Source organism: Bombina bombina, chromosome 3 (assembly GCF_027579735.1).
Source record: "Bombina bombina isolate aBomBom1 chromosome 3, aBomBom1.pri, whole genome shotgun sequence".
NCBI classification, from domain to species: Eukaryota; Metazoa; Chordata; class Amphibia; order Anura; family Bombinatoridae; genus Bombina; species Bombina bombina.
Window position 1 is genome coordinate 587,500,903 of NC_069501.1, and position 15,606 is coordinate 587,516,508.

General features: G+C 34.7%; 1 protein-coding gene across 1 annotated transcript in view; it reads left to right on the forward strand.

The window, feature by feature from the left end:
- Positions 1–4,711: 4,711 nt before the first annotated feature.
- The window catches only part of LOC128653708 (uncharacterized), a 157,172-nt gene continuing 146,277 nt past the window's right edge, over positions 4,712–15,606 (forward strand). Inside the window, exon 1 of the mRNA XM_053707159.1 lies at positions 4,712–4,735. The gene's annotated coding sequence lies outside the window, so the exon portion shown is untranslated. The remainder of the gene's footprint in view (positions 4,736–15,606) is intronic.

Here is a 15,606-nt window from a genome sequence, read left to right on the forward strand (position 1 = left end):
TTGCCAATTTGTGGGCGCGCGATACATTAGCTCTCCACTTGTAATCTTGCCTTAGATCTTAATTTGGCAAATGTTTGATAATAAGCTTTCTTTTAACAGGGTAGGTTATGCCACCCACATTCCATGACAAAAGTTTAAAACTTCTCTCATTTAAAAAAAGAAGAAAAGATACATTAAAAACAGACAGGCACAGTATGTATATTTTAAGATATGGGTATAGTCACAAACCTGAGAGGGGAGAGGAGCGGAGGAGAAGAAGAAGGAAGAGGGAAAAAATAAATACAAATACTAGCTACAACTGTTATAATTCATATTAGAATACAAAGAGAAATTGTGATTAACTTGTGTGGTTTCTTATGCACAGAAACCTACCTGGACTTTTATTTTCACAAGAAAATCTGAAGCCTCATTCACATTTTCTATAAATGACAAAATGGAGTCATACATTATTTTAAGTTTATCAGGATATAAGCGTGGCCTGAACACCTATGTTGATTAGTTGGGTGCATATCGGGGCTATCTCTTGCCTTTTCTCAATGCAGAAATCCTAGAACAATAAATTATGATCTTGGTTGATTTTAAAAGGATTGGATTTCCTATAGAAACTCAAAGCATTTAGCTTATCTTGAAAATTCAAAAATTTGATCATAATTGGTCTCTTTTGTGGTGTGCTCTCAGTGGCACTATTCTGTGTGCTCTTTCAATTGGTATTGGTGTATTTCCTATCTGTATACCAAGGGCTTGAGGTAGAGTAAAAGAAGCAAACTTCAGAAGATCTTGAAATTCTAAAGTCTCAGGAAGGTCTTTAACTTTAAAAGGGACATGAAATCCCAAAATTTTTCTTTCATGATTTAGATAGAGCATGCAATTTTAAACAACTTTCTGGTTTACTTCTATTATCTAATTTGCTTTATTCTCTTGATATTATTTGCTGAAAGCATATCTAGATAGGCTCAGAAGCTGCTGATTGGTGGCTGCATATAGATGCCTCATGTGATTTGCTCACCCATGTGCATTGCTATTTCTTCAAAAAATGACATCTAATGAATGAAGCAACGTAGATAATAGAAGTAAATTGGAATGTTGTTTAAAATGGTATTCTCTATCTGAATTATGAAAGAAAAAATGTGGGTTTAATGTCCCTTTAAGGTTATTTCATCGTGAGCAATCTTCTAGGTCATTTAAAGGGACAGTCAATTCAAAAAATGTTATTGTTTAAAAAGATAGCTAATCACTTTATTACCCATTTCCAAGTTTTGCACAGAAAACATGGTTATATTAAAAACACGTTTTACCTATGTGATTACCTTGTATCTAATCCTCTTCTGACAGCCCCCTGATCACATGACTTTTTATTTATAATGTAGTGACTTGTATTTAATTATTGCAGTGTCATCCACAACCCACAGATGTGAGCACAATGTTATCTATATGGCTCACATGAACTAGCACTCCCCTGTTGTGAAAAGCTTATAAAAAAGCATGTGATAAGAGGCTGTCTTTAGTGGCTTAGAAACAGACATTTAGCGGTTTAAAGGTTATAAAGTATATTAATATAACAATGTTGGTTGTGCAAAGCTGGGACCCAGCTTAAAAACAAATCTTAGATTCTTGCACCTGGGTCCTGTGGTTTCTAGTTACGCCTCTGTGTGTGTGTATATATATATATATATATATATATATATATATATATATATATATATATATATATATATATATACTTTATATTAGAAGTTCCCCTTTTTTATTAGTCCCATACCTAGTGGAAGCCTTTAATGAAATACAAAATTGTAACTGTATAGATATAGGTTTATGCAGGAGAGTGTGACTTTTATAACTTTAAAGGACCAGTAAATACAGTAGATTTGCATAATCAACAAATGCATGATAAAAAGACAATGCAATAGCACTTAGTCTGAACTTCACATGAGAAGTAGATTATTTTTTGACAAATTTCAAAGTTATATCTATTTCCAATCCTCCTGTATCATATGACAGTCAGCAGCCAATCACAAATGCATATATGTATATTTTGAATTCTTGCACATGCTCAGTAGGAGCTGGTGACTCAAAAAGTGTAAATATAAAAAGACTGTGCACAATTTGTTAATGGAAGTAAATTGGAAAGTTGTTTAAAATTACTGGTCTATCTGATCATGTTTAATTTTGACTTAAGTGTCCCTTTAAGCTTAAAGGTAAGTGATTCACAGCGTTAATGTCCCAACAGTAGTTGACATATATACCATCAAGCTATTCCTATTGATATAAGAAGTATAGACAATAAAGTATTTCCGTTTCTCTCTGTATAAAGTATGTATAAAGAGATTGTTGATGTAGCGGCTGATTTCTCAGCATATGAAAACCATGTCATTAAGAGAACATAAACAGACTTTTTGTGCAAGTATTAGGCCAATCTGTGCTATAGACGATCTATCAGCCTTATAGAGATAAAGAAATAGTTTATGTGGATATAAAAATCTCCTTTTACATCATATAGACATTCCAAGTTGTATATAAAATATTTACAAAAGAAAGAACTGTAGGATAAGGGCAAAAATATTTTCCAATGGAAAGGACTGAATATTTTGTTTTACTATATTATAACCCTTGCAAAGGGTTACATCAATAACTGCAAACACTTGCAAGTACACAAACAAATACACACACTAAAACAATCAAACACTTTAAAGAAATGAAACAGGAAGGAAGTTTAGTAGAACAAGAACCAAAAAATTGATTTATTTTGGATGTGCATCTTTTTACAAACGTAAATAGCACATTGTGGACCAGATTACGAGTGTAGCTCTATCGTTAGCGCAAGGAGCATAAACGCGATTGCGAGATCACGGTGTTCTTTTAGCTCTAATCAATATATCAAGAGGCGCACTATTTAAAATTACCATGAATTTGCGGTAATTTACGCTGCCCAAATTTTATATGCCATGAGCAGCAATGTTTACTTGTATTACAAGTTTAAAGTAAATGCTCTAAACCAATTGCATTTAATGTGCAAACTTTTTAAAGAGTTTGGGTAGAGGAACCCGTTGCACTAAACTACTCTATTAACCCCTAAACAGCCACACCCATCACATCACAAACGATCCCACTACACTATTAACCCCTAAATAGCCACAACCCCATTACAAATGACCCCACTGTACTATTAATCCATAAACCGCCACAAACCTCATTGCAAAATACCCATTTACACTATTAACCCCTAAACCATCACAACCCCCATTGTAAAATATCCCTTTACACTATTAAGCCCTAAACCGCCACAACCCCAACCACTAAATACCCCCTAACACCTACAAAAAAACTAACTTTACCTGAAAAAAAACTACTAACATTACATGAAAAAAGCAACCATTAAAGGGGAAAAAAACTACGATTACAGAAAATAAAAGCAAATTACCAAAAATAAAAAAAAGTTATGCCTATTCCAAAACTAAAGCCCCACTAAATAAAACAACCAACATCAAAATAAAAACCCTACACTAACACTAAACTATAAGCAATAGCCCTTAAAACATGATTTAGCTCTTTTTCAATAAAATAAATACTAACATTCTACAAGTACTCCCCCCCCCCAAAAAAAAAAAGGCCATCTAAAAGAACCTACTCTAAAAATTGCCCTGTAAAGGGCATTTAGTTGGGCAGTGCTTTAATTTTAGAATAGGCATAACTGCTTTTTTATTTTTAGTAAAAAGAAATTCTGTAATGGTATCTTTTATTCAGGTAATGTTAGTTTTTTTTGTTTTTTTTCAGGTAAGGTTAGGTTTTTTTTAAATTTTCAGATAAGGTTAGGTTTTTTTTATTTTCAGTTAAGGTTTTTTATTTTCAGCTAAGGTTAGGTTTTTTTTATTTTCAGTTAAGGTTGGGTTTTTTATTTTCAGTTAAGGTTAGGTTTTTTTGGGGAACCTTAGGGGGTGTTAGGTTAGGGGGGTTAGTTGGTTAGGGGGTTTAGATGTTAGTCTGTATGTTGCAGTAGGGGTTCCGGCAGTTTAGGGGTTAATAGTGTAGAGGGGTAACTTGTGATGGGGATTGTGGCGATTTAGGGGTTAATAGTGTAGTGAGGACTTTGCAGTGGGCTATGTGACGGTTTAGGGGTTAATAGTGTAGTGGGGACCCTGTGGTGGGCTATGTGGTGGTTAAGGGGTTATTACAGTAGGGGGCTATTGGCGATTCGGGTTAGTGCGCAAGTATGGATGTTAGGTTTTTCCACTTTTCTCTCTCTGATAAAGTCTAAGGGAGAGTACATTTACATGGTCACAATATTCTAACTTCTGCTCTTCGTAATTGTAAAATGTGCACTACCCAATGTGCACAAAGAGCAGAATTTGAGCGGAGTTAGCGTGCTAGCGATAATTAGCGCTCCACTCTTAATCTAGCCCTGAATCAGGAAAAACTGTACATACATTTAGTCCAGGCTGGCTGTTAGCCCACCCGAGGAAGCACTGAGCAGACTCAAGCTTGGTTTGTGATATCTATAATTATTGTAGACATACAATTTTTGTTTCACGGTAATATAGGCTACTAATGTCGTCTATAGAGAAAAGAGTTCCTCATTCCTAGCCCCTCAGTTCTTAACTACAGTATTTAATTTCTCTACAATAGAAAACCTTCTCTAGACTGAGCATCCCATATGGGTGGAGCTGCTACAAACGCATGGGACTGAGAGCAGATCAGTGGCACAGTAACACAGCTGCTTCTGCGGATACATCACCTACTAGTAAGTTACAAATCTTTATTTCTCTCTTTTTCTGCATTTTTAGATATTATAAGTTATATGTATCTGAACAGAAATAATTTATATTCACTGGCATTCTTTATATGTTAAAACTTGGCAAGCCAATGTCTATTAACAATAACAGAATGTTTCAAACTATGAGCTGTAAAACAACTTTCTAAGGAAATGTACTTTGCATTAGACAGATTGATAGATAGATAGATAGATAGATAGATAGATAGATAGATAGATAAAATGATTGGTTATACTATGATCACAAAGCCAGGATTCTAATTTAAAGATGAATTCATATACCCATTACAGTCAGCCACCAAAATGTATGATTTACATATATATATGTATATATATATATATATATATATATATATATATATATATATATATATATATATAGCAATGTCATAATATTTACAATTAATTAAATGGTATTGAATATCAATTCTTAAGTCTTGATATATATAATAATAATATTTTATATCTAAATAATAAATATATGTATGTGTATATATATATATATATATATATATATATATATATATAACATAAAAGTGCACTCCAATGGCAATCTTTTTCCAAATTCAGTCACTTTATTGTGAACATTTTCGAACCTACAGGTCCGTCCTCAGACTGTTTTTGTCTGAGGACAGACCTGTAGGTCCGAAAACATTCACAATAATGTGACTAAATTTGGAAAAAGATTCCCATTGGAGTGCATTTTTTTGTTTTCTATTGATTCCTGTTTGCTGCACACAGGGTTATTGCTCATACAAGTCTGGAGTGTGATCTGTTTAGATATATTATATTATTTTTATATATATATATATATATATATATATATATATATATACACAGGTATATATACACAGCACCTGGAATACATTAATACATTACTAGATATTAAATATAAATATATATATATATATATATATATATCAAGACTTAAGAATTGATATTTGATACCTGTCATTGCTAGGGTTAAGCGTACTCTGATAGAGAACTGCATAAAAATATGCCCAGCGAGTAATCTTAGAAACGTATTATGTGTTGTGGTCAGATATTAGATCAGACCCCATATCTCTGCAAGCTACTGTCAGCTATATACCCATACTATATGTCAGTTCAGACTCCATACCCTGCAATTCTGTCAATTACGTGCCCACATGAGACCTCAGATCAGAACCCACTGCCCTTAATTGGGCAGCCAGTAGAAAGACTGTCTTGTAAAATACTAAATACTTGGCAATCCTAGACATTAAACATTTTAATTAAAATAGACACAAAAGTAATTTGAATGATTAAAATAACTCAGAAATTGTTGTCACCACCAAGTTACTCACCTGTGCTAATGCAGGGGCATTATTCATGTCTCTCTCTCTACGGATCCCTAAGGGCATGCTTATCTGGTGCTTTGAACTCAACAGAATTTTTAATTCATTCAAGGGACAATGGCTGTAAAAATCTATTCCCAGAGTTATTTTTGTATATAATATAGCTGTTTCTGCTAATTGAAACCGCCCCCTCTTCTGCATAAGACCCAATACACAACCAGGAGTCTGTAGAAATCTATATATATATCTAAAACTTTGGGTCTTGGTTAGGAGTCTGAAAATCAGCACAATGTTATTTAAAAATAAGCAAAACTATACATGAGCTGACATCATTTACAAAATATTTATTCAAAGAAAATTCTAGTGTATAATGTCCCTTTAAGTACTGAAGGTGGGGATACAACAGGGCAAAATCAGGTATTTAAAATGAACTAATAAAGGTAAAGCAGGTAAAATATATAGGGCTAGATTACAAGTGGAGCACTAATTTATGTCTCGTCAGAAAACTGGCAAATTCGCCTGTTTATGGGCGCACAATAAATATCCAGCCATTACATGCAACTGGTCATTGCTACCGTGAACTTGCAGCAGCAATTAGCACTCAAAAAAAAAATGTAACTGCACTAGGCGGTTTTGGGGGCTAAAGTTGGCAGCTGTAGGGTGTTAAAAAAAAAAAAAAACGACACTGAAAAGTGCCTTTACATTGCGGTTTATGGTTAATGTGTGTTCACAGTAAATATATATGTATATGCTAATATACATATATATTTATGTGTTAATATGTGTATATACATATCCATTACAAATTCAAGTTCCAAGATTCTACGCTGTCTAATATTGTCGATGTGAACTGTTCCTGCCACTTTGCGGACTATAAGAGCCTGTATCTAAAAGGCCACTAATGGGAAAGATTTACTCCACAATTCATCCATGAACTGAATGGACATTGTGACCTGTTTATTAGAGGCCTCTAAGGGTGCAATAAATAGGATTATATCCTATTAATAATCCTATATACCAATTTGGGACTCAGAATTGTTTTTGTATTGTTGCCATTTATCATATGGAAATGGAATTTATATTTGAGTAATATAAATGATACATTTTTATCAGCAACCTGGTTTACCGACTGTTCCTTCAACCTTGTTAAATTTAATTTTTTGTTAAATACTTATGTGCTGGGTTAAGAATCACTATTTTGATCTTTTTTCTTTGCAATATATATGTATATATTCATATATTTATATATTTACAATCTGCTGCCCATCGCTGCATGACTTACCCCCTTCTCTGCACTAGGTTCTCAGACATGTCTCACTGCATGAGAACGAGCCTATGGAAGCTGACTCTCATGAGCCCAAAGCTTCCCTGCAATGCGAATGCGAGGTCGCTTTTGCATGGCGTGGTACTTGCAATACTAGTGCACATTCGCGGAAGCAATAATTTGAGCTCAACTTGTAATCTAGCCCATAATTGTGAACACATTAGAGGGGAAACAAATCTAGAGTACACTGTCCCTTTAATCTGTTAGCTGCGTAAGAGGTTTGATATATATTGCAATGTGTTTCAAAACTATCGGGCAGAATAGTGATTAAATGTGTCTGTGGATGTATAGAAATATACAGAGATATAAACACAGTGCATATATACAATTCCATTTACTAAAACTATGAGAAAACATGGGTTTATACTTAAAAGATTATCATTTTACTTGATAGCTGTATTAGTGAATGCATGTTTGTATCACATGAAAAATAGAATAAACTTGATATCTTAATGGGGCATTAGACACCTTTTGCTTTTGTATAAAAATTGTGCTTTATTCCACACTCCCTAGAAAGGCCAAAAAGCAAAATCTGTATCCCAGGTTTATAAAATGCTGCACTTTGCCTAAACAGCTATTGCTTTGCATTTGCAGGTTACAGGATTTGCTTTTTGGCCTCTCTAAGGAGTGTTAAAGGGACACTGAACACAAATTTTTTTCTTTCGCGATTCAGATAAAGCATGACATTTTAAGCAACTTTCTCATTTACTCCTATTATCAATTTTTCTTTGTTATCTTGCTATCTTTATTTGAAATGCAAGAATGTAAGTTTAGATGCCGGCCCATTTTTGGTGAACAACTTGGGTTGTTCTTGCTGATTGGTGGATAAATTCATCCACCAATCAAAAAGTGCTGTCCAGAGTTCTGAAACAAAAAAAGCTTAGATGTATTCTTTTTCAAATAAAGATAGCAAGAGAACAAAGAAAAATTGATAATAGGAGTAAATTAGAAAGTTGCTTAAAATTACATGCTCTATCTGAATCACGAAAGAAAAAATTTGGGTTCCGTGTCACTTTAAGCAAGCACAAGTTTTATAGAAAAGCAAGAAGCATCATTACTTGTTCTTTTAAAGAGAAATTAAAGGGACAGTCAAGTCCAAAAAAAACTTTCATGATTTAAATAGAGAATGTAATTTTAAACAACTTTCCAATTAACTTTTATCACCAATTTTGCTTTGTTCTCTTGGTATTCTTAGTTGAAAACTAAAACTAGGAGGTTCATATGCTAATTTCTTAGACCTTGAAGACTGCCTCTAATCTGAATGCATTTTGACCACTAGAGGGCATTAGTTCATGAGTTTCATATAGATAACATTGAGCTCATGCACGTGAAGTTACCCAGGAGTGAGCACTGATTGGCTAAAATGGATGTCTGTCAAAAGAACTGAAATAAGGGGGCAGTTTGCAGAGGCTTAGATACAAGGTAATCACAGATGTAAAAAGTGTATTTCTATCACAGTGTTGGTTATGCAAAACTGGGGAATGAGTAATAAAGGGATTATCTTTCTTTTTTTCAACAACAAAAATTCTGGTGTTGACTGTCCCTTTAAACTCATATGAGCAGAATAACTGTAGCAATTGTTTGCAGTACGATATAGTTAAAAAATGAGCTTTTTTATATATGCTAAGCTTTGAGATCAACTCATTCTTTTAAGATCCCAGAGCAAAACCTGTAAAACAAACACTGATTGGTCTATAGCACTGGTTTTCAAATCTGCTCTCAAACCTACCTAACAGGTCAGAGTTTCAGGAATACCTTGGGTAGGAGCAGGTAAAAACACCATGTTTACTAATCAGCTAATTATTTCACCTTTGCTTTAGTTCAGATATCCTCAAAATCAGGCCTGTTAGGGAGGTCTGAGGACAGGTTTGAAAACCAGTGGTCTATAGTCACGCACTTGAATGAGAAACGAAAGAGTGCATAGTGTGTGTACCAATCAGAGTGTCTGTATCATCACATATTGACTCTGGGGTTTTTGAAATCAAGATAATCTAAAAGCTAAGTAGATAATATATATACCATATAGAATATATAATATATTGCAGCGATATTGTTTGAATTAGGCTGCAGACATGGGGGCCCATCTATCAAGCTTCGAAAGGAGCTTGACGGCCGTGTTTCTGGCGAGTCTTCAGACTTGCCAGAAACAGCAGTTATGAAGCCGCAGTCACAAAGGCCACTGCTCCATAACCTGTCCGCCTGCTCTGAGCAGGAAGACAGACATCGCCGGAAATCAACCCGATCGGGTTGATTGACACCCCTGCTGGAGGCCGATTGGCCACGAGTCTGCAGGGGGCGGCGTTGCACCAGCAGCTCTTGTGAGCTGCTGGTGCAATGCTGAATACGGAGAGTGTATAGCTCTCTGTATTCAGCGAGGTCTGGAGGAATTGATCCGCACTTTCGGATCAGGTCCGCCAGACTTTGATAATTAGGGGCCAAATAGTCTTTTTAATGTCATTCCTTTCACATCTCTATGAATGATTCAGCAAGGTCCTTTTATAAGGCAGACAAATTCCATCTCAATGCATCTTATTAAAGGACCAGTAAACACAATAGATTTGCATAATCAACATATGCATGATAAAAAGACAATGCAATAACATTTACTCTAAATTTCAAATGAGTTGTAGATTTTTTTTCTAACAAATTTAAAAGTTATGTCTATTTCCACTCCCCCTGTACCATGTGACAGCCATCAACCAATCACAAATGCATATACGTATAGTCTGTGAATTCTTGCACATGCTCAGTAAGAGCTGGTTATTTAAAAAGTGTAAATATAAAAGACTGAATATAATGGTTTATTTGAATATATCCATAAAATTGTGTGCTACAGAAGATACTGACTTAGCATATCAGTAACATGCAACTTCCAGAGTAACTGTTTCACTACTTGCAACGTGACAATGTAGGTAGTCATAGTATCTTATGGGTCCAGGCTACAATAGAAGCAGACTAGGTGACCACCTAAGGGTGCACCTATGAGGGGCGAAAATTTGGTGCAATTGTTTTGCTGCCTAACATGGGCTTCATAGACGGGGACATATGTAGTGGCATAATGGCTAAAATGGGAGGGGACTCCCCTTAACCATATGGAGGCAGAGCGTGCAGGTCAGTAAAGTTATTGCACATCTTAATTACAACTGATGAATTAAACTCCATCTAAAATATCCCTTACAGTCAAGATCTGTTTATCCAAAGGTGAAATATTACTATCAATTTAAGTCACAATTGTACAGTACCACATGTCTTTTATCTACTCTACAAACATACATAACTATTCATTAAAGAGTATAGATGACCATAATCATTATTCAGCACATGTCCTATTTCAGTGTATGGATACTTACAGTGCAGTGTGTTCATTTTCAGTGTATAAACGTTCGGCATCATTATGCAGTACACAATGCTCACTATCAGTGAATAGGCACCCATCACCATATACAGTGCAGCCTGTTTATTAGTGTATAGATGTCTTGCATTATCATTTAGTGCAGTGTTGTGTATAGTTGTGTATAAATGTTCATTATCATCACTATAAAATGACACTTATCCAAGTTACACCTGCCCGTTCCCCCCGCCAAAATGTAATCTATTTTATAGCAATTATTTTTCAATAGCCAAATTCCACTCAACATTTGCCTTATTTGGAGGAATGAATCTGGGCTTTTATCTACAGACAGTAAGGCTAGTCACTGCCATAGAGTTAGTATAAAGCAAAATTGTTTAGCAGTTACTATCTGATAAAGACAACTAGGGACATATACTGTATGAAGCAGAGTTAGCCTTGAGAAGTCAGCAGGTGCATTTCAATTTCTGAGAATTAGAAACAACTCCATTTTTAGAGCTAACTTACATGAAAATGGGAAAATAAAATAATAAAAATATATTGTACAGTTGTCTCATTACACATTACTGTACCTTTAAGAAGCATTAATGGCAGGGTATATCATTTCTTGGAGTATGGGCAGAAAAATATGTCTGCCTGTCTAGCCAGTCCTAGTGCTGGCCCTGGATGGGACTTCTGTTTGTGTGAATTATAGGCTGATATGACCTAAGTATAACACGTTGGACTTCACTCATAAAGTGTACCCATAAATAATAATTTAGGACATCTATGAATGTATTTTCCTTTCAACACAAATAAGTCCAATGGGACAACTGACATTTAAAACGGTTTACTTTTGTTCATATGAAAATTAGAAAACAAATCTAACACAAGAGCTGGATTATCCGTTTCTGACAGATGTCACTAAATGAACCAGTAATGTGTAAATACCGCAGCTGCAATTGTCTGAGCCATAATGCTGCAGGCTACAAAATCCAATCCAAATAGGGAATATGATAACAGGCAATTATCACATCCTTATTGTTCTACCCTTCTTTTCATTTATTGTTTATTATCAGAATCTACCTCTTTGATTAGATGCAAAGGACAGTTTATTTGACACAGCAACAGATATATTTTAAAGGGAAATTGAAGTCTTTTTTAAATCTAAAAATGTATTTTAGTTTTAGTTTTTTTGTTTTATTGAAAACCTCATATTCTTCTGCGAAATGTTTTCTTGTCATATGTACATAGGTATGTCCCTTTCCAACAGCAAATAAGAAGCAGTTGTCCTTACCTGCCAGTGATGATTATAAAGAATTACTAAACCAATAATGCATTATTATTTTCAATTTAAAGGGTCGTTCTACTCCAGAATTTTTATTGTTTAAAATGATAGATAATCCCTTTATTACCAATTCCCCAGTTTTGTATAACTTACACAGTTATATTAATATACTTTTTACCTCTGTGATTACCTTGTATCTAAGTCTCTGCAGGCTGCCCCCTTATTTCAGTCCTTTTGACAGACATGCATTTTAGCCAATCAGTGCTGACTCATTAATAACTCCACGGGAGTGAGCACGTTATCTATATGTCCCACATGAACTAGCACTGTCTATCTGTGAAAAACTGTAAAAATTAACTGAGATAAGAGGCGCCCTTCAAGGGCTTAGAAATTTGCATATGAGCCTACCTATGTTTATCTTTCAACAAAGAATACCAAGAAAACAAAGCAAATTTGATTATAAAAGTAAAATGTTGTTTAAAAGTTGTTTATGATTGTATGTCCTATCTGAATCATGAAAGTTTAATTTTGACTAGACTATCTCTTTAAACAACAATTAACTAACAAGTCAACTGAAAAATAAAAGGGGGGTGCCACATGGCGTACTCTGTGTTGTACAAATATACCCCAAAAAGATAACCCTGCAAGTAGATACTCACGTGTGGTCGTACACCAACAAATGGTCTCTATGAACTGGCTGGGAGCAGCCAAATAAACAGTTTTAAAGCAGCAGCAGTGTAACATTAAAACTTTTATCGAAAATCTTGTTAATACAAAATGAAAAACAATATGTGCAGAGCATAGAACATCTGATCTTTAATCTGCATGATGATAGAAAATGTTTGAATACAAGGTCCTTTTAACCAGATGGGTTACGTGTCAGTACGTGTGTTAGTCTGACAAAATATCCTACTTTCCAACTGTCCCGTATCTTGTGGGATTGTCAAGTTTTGGGCGGTCTGTCCCACTACCCACTCGCATCAGTTGATTGTCCCCTTTTTAAAGGGACATGAAACCCAAAATTTTCCTGTCATGATGTAGATACAATTTTAGGCAACTTTCCTTTTTAATTGATTATAAAATGTGCTTAATTCTCTTCTCTTGGTATCTTTTTTTTAAGTTGCAGCACTACTGGGAGCTATCTGCACACATCAGGTGAGCCAATGAAAAGAGTCATATATGTGAAGCCACCAATCAGCAGCTAGTTTCCAGTAACGCAATCACTTTTTTTTTTTAAGTTGCAGCACTACTGGGAGCTAGCTGCACACATATACATCTCCACCTCAGCACAAACGCATACACACCTACAGATGAACACACACACATACATATACACTGCAGCTACACTCACATGTATACAGTACCCTCACTACGAATACATAGAACTTTCTATGGAGAAACATCTCTCCCTATGATATTTGACTGCAATCTTTGAATTTTAATCAGTTATTTGAAATCTTACTAAATATAAAAGGGTCTTAGTACTTAAAGGGACATGCAAGTCAAAATTAAACGTTTACATTTCAGATAAAAAATGCAATTTAAAGATACTTTTCTATGTACTTTTATTATCAAATTTACTTTGGTTCTCTTTGTTGAAAAGCATAACTATGTAGGCTCAGACGCAGCAATGCACTATTATGAGCTAGCTGGTGATACAAATGGGAGGGGATTCCCCTTTACCATATGGAGGCAGAGCGTGCAGGTCAGTAAGTAATAGTGCATCTTAATTACAACTGATAAATTAAACTCCATCTAAAATATCCCTTACATTCCTGTGTTCTGGTAAGGGACCAAACCTTTCAAAAGAGCGAACCATGTCACTTCCTGTGACGTTTCATCAGCTGTTGCACTCATTTTGCCCCTAATGCGCATGCGTGCCAGCGTCATCACATACCTGGCCGCATATGTCACTGTGAAACTATTTAGACTTGTGAAATTCTGAAACCTTTCTACAGCGCATGAGTGGGCTTTTCTATCACAAATGGGGGGGGGGGTTATGGAACGATGTTTATTCAACACTGTATGTGAATTATGGTGTGAAACAGGAATAAATGTATACTTATTTAAAAATATTTATATATAACCTCAAACATGGAACGATGTTTATTCGTCCCTGCATGATAAATAGCCACTCGGCTATCGCCTCTGCATGACGTATTTTAAAGTAAACATAAAGTGAAGTGCTTTGAATGCACGCCTTCTTGTTTGTATGTGTTTGAGGTTATATATAAATAAATATTTTTAAATAAGTATACATTTATTTCGGTTTCACACCATAATTCACATACAGTGTTGAATAAATATCGTTCCATAAACCCCCCCATTTGTGATAGAAAAGGCCACGCATGCGCTATAGAAAGGTTTCAGAATTTCACAAGTCTAAATATTTTCACAGTGATGTATGCGGCCAGGTATGTGATGACGCTGGCACGCATGCGCATTTGGGGCAAAATGAGTGCTACAGCTGATGAAACGTCACAGGAAGTGACATGGTTCGCTCTTTTGAAAAGTTTGGTCCCTTAACAGAACACTGGATCTGTTTATCCAAAGGTGAAAGATTACTATCAATTTAAGTCACAATTGTGCGGTACCACATGTCTTTTATCTACTCTACAAACATACATAACTATACATTAAAGAGTATAGATGACCATAATCATTATTCAGCACATGTCCTATTTCAGTGTATGGATACTTACAGTGCAGTGTGTTCATTTTCAGTGTATAAACGTTCGGCATCATTATGCAGTACACAATGCTCACGCACTTTAAATGATGTGATAAAGCCCCAAACTTCTCTTTTTCCACTTATGACGGAGTACCCCAAGACATTTTTAAATTTAATATTGATTTTGTGCTTGGGTAAAACATACTAAAATTACCTGACGCTTTATTGGATGATTTTATGCTATATTAATTGACACTTTACCTATCTTTTATAGCCCATTACCAGTGAGCAATTTACATTAACAAAATTGTAATTTTCAGTTTACTTTTATTATCTAATTTGCTTTGTTTTCTTGGTATCTTTTGTTGAAAAGCATACACAGGTAGGTTCAGAAGCAGCAGTGCACTGCTTGGAGCTAGTTGCTAATTGGTGAATGCACATATATGCCTCTTGTGATTGGCTCACCAGATGTCTTCAACTAGCAACCAGTAGTGCATTGCTGCACCTTTAAGAAATAGAATAGAATAGAGAATAAAAGTAAATTTGATAATAGAAGTAAATTTGATAATAGAAGTAAATTGGAAAGTTGTCTAAAATTGTATGTTTTATTTGAAATATGAGAGAAAGATTTTGTTTTATGTCCCTTTAATTTACACAGTTTTTGTTTTGTTTTTAAAAAAATGTAATTCTCCATCTGAAGTAAAAAACAACGTTAGAGTACGCTGTTTTCAAGATGGTTCTGTGGTGATTTGGTATAAATTAGTTTTTCTTTTAATGTTTGTAATTAATTTTTTAAAATTAAGTCTGTCATGTTTTTGCTGTTTTAATTAGTCAAGCCAAGTCACATTTACAGACCCACCTTCCTATCATTCCCATAACATAAGAAATGGAGAGATATTTTTTTTCTTCACAGG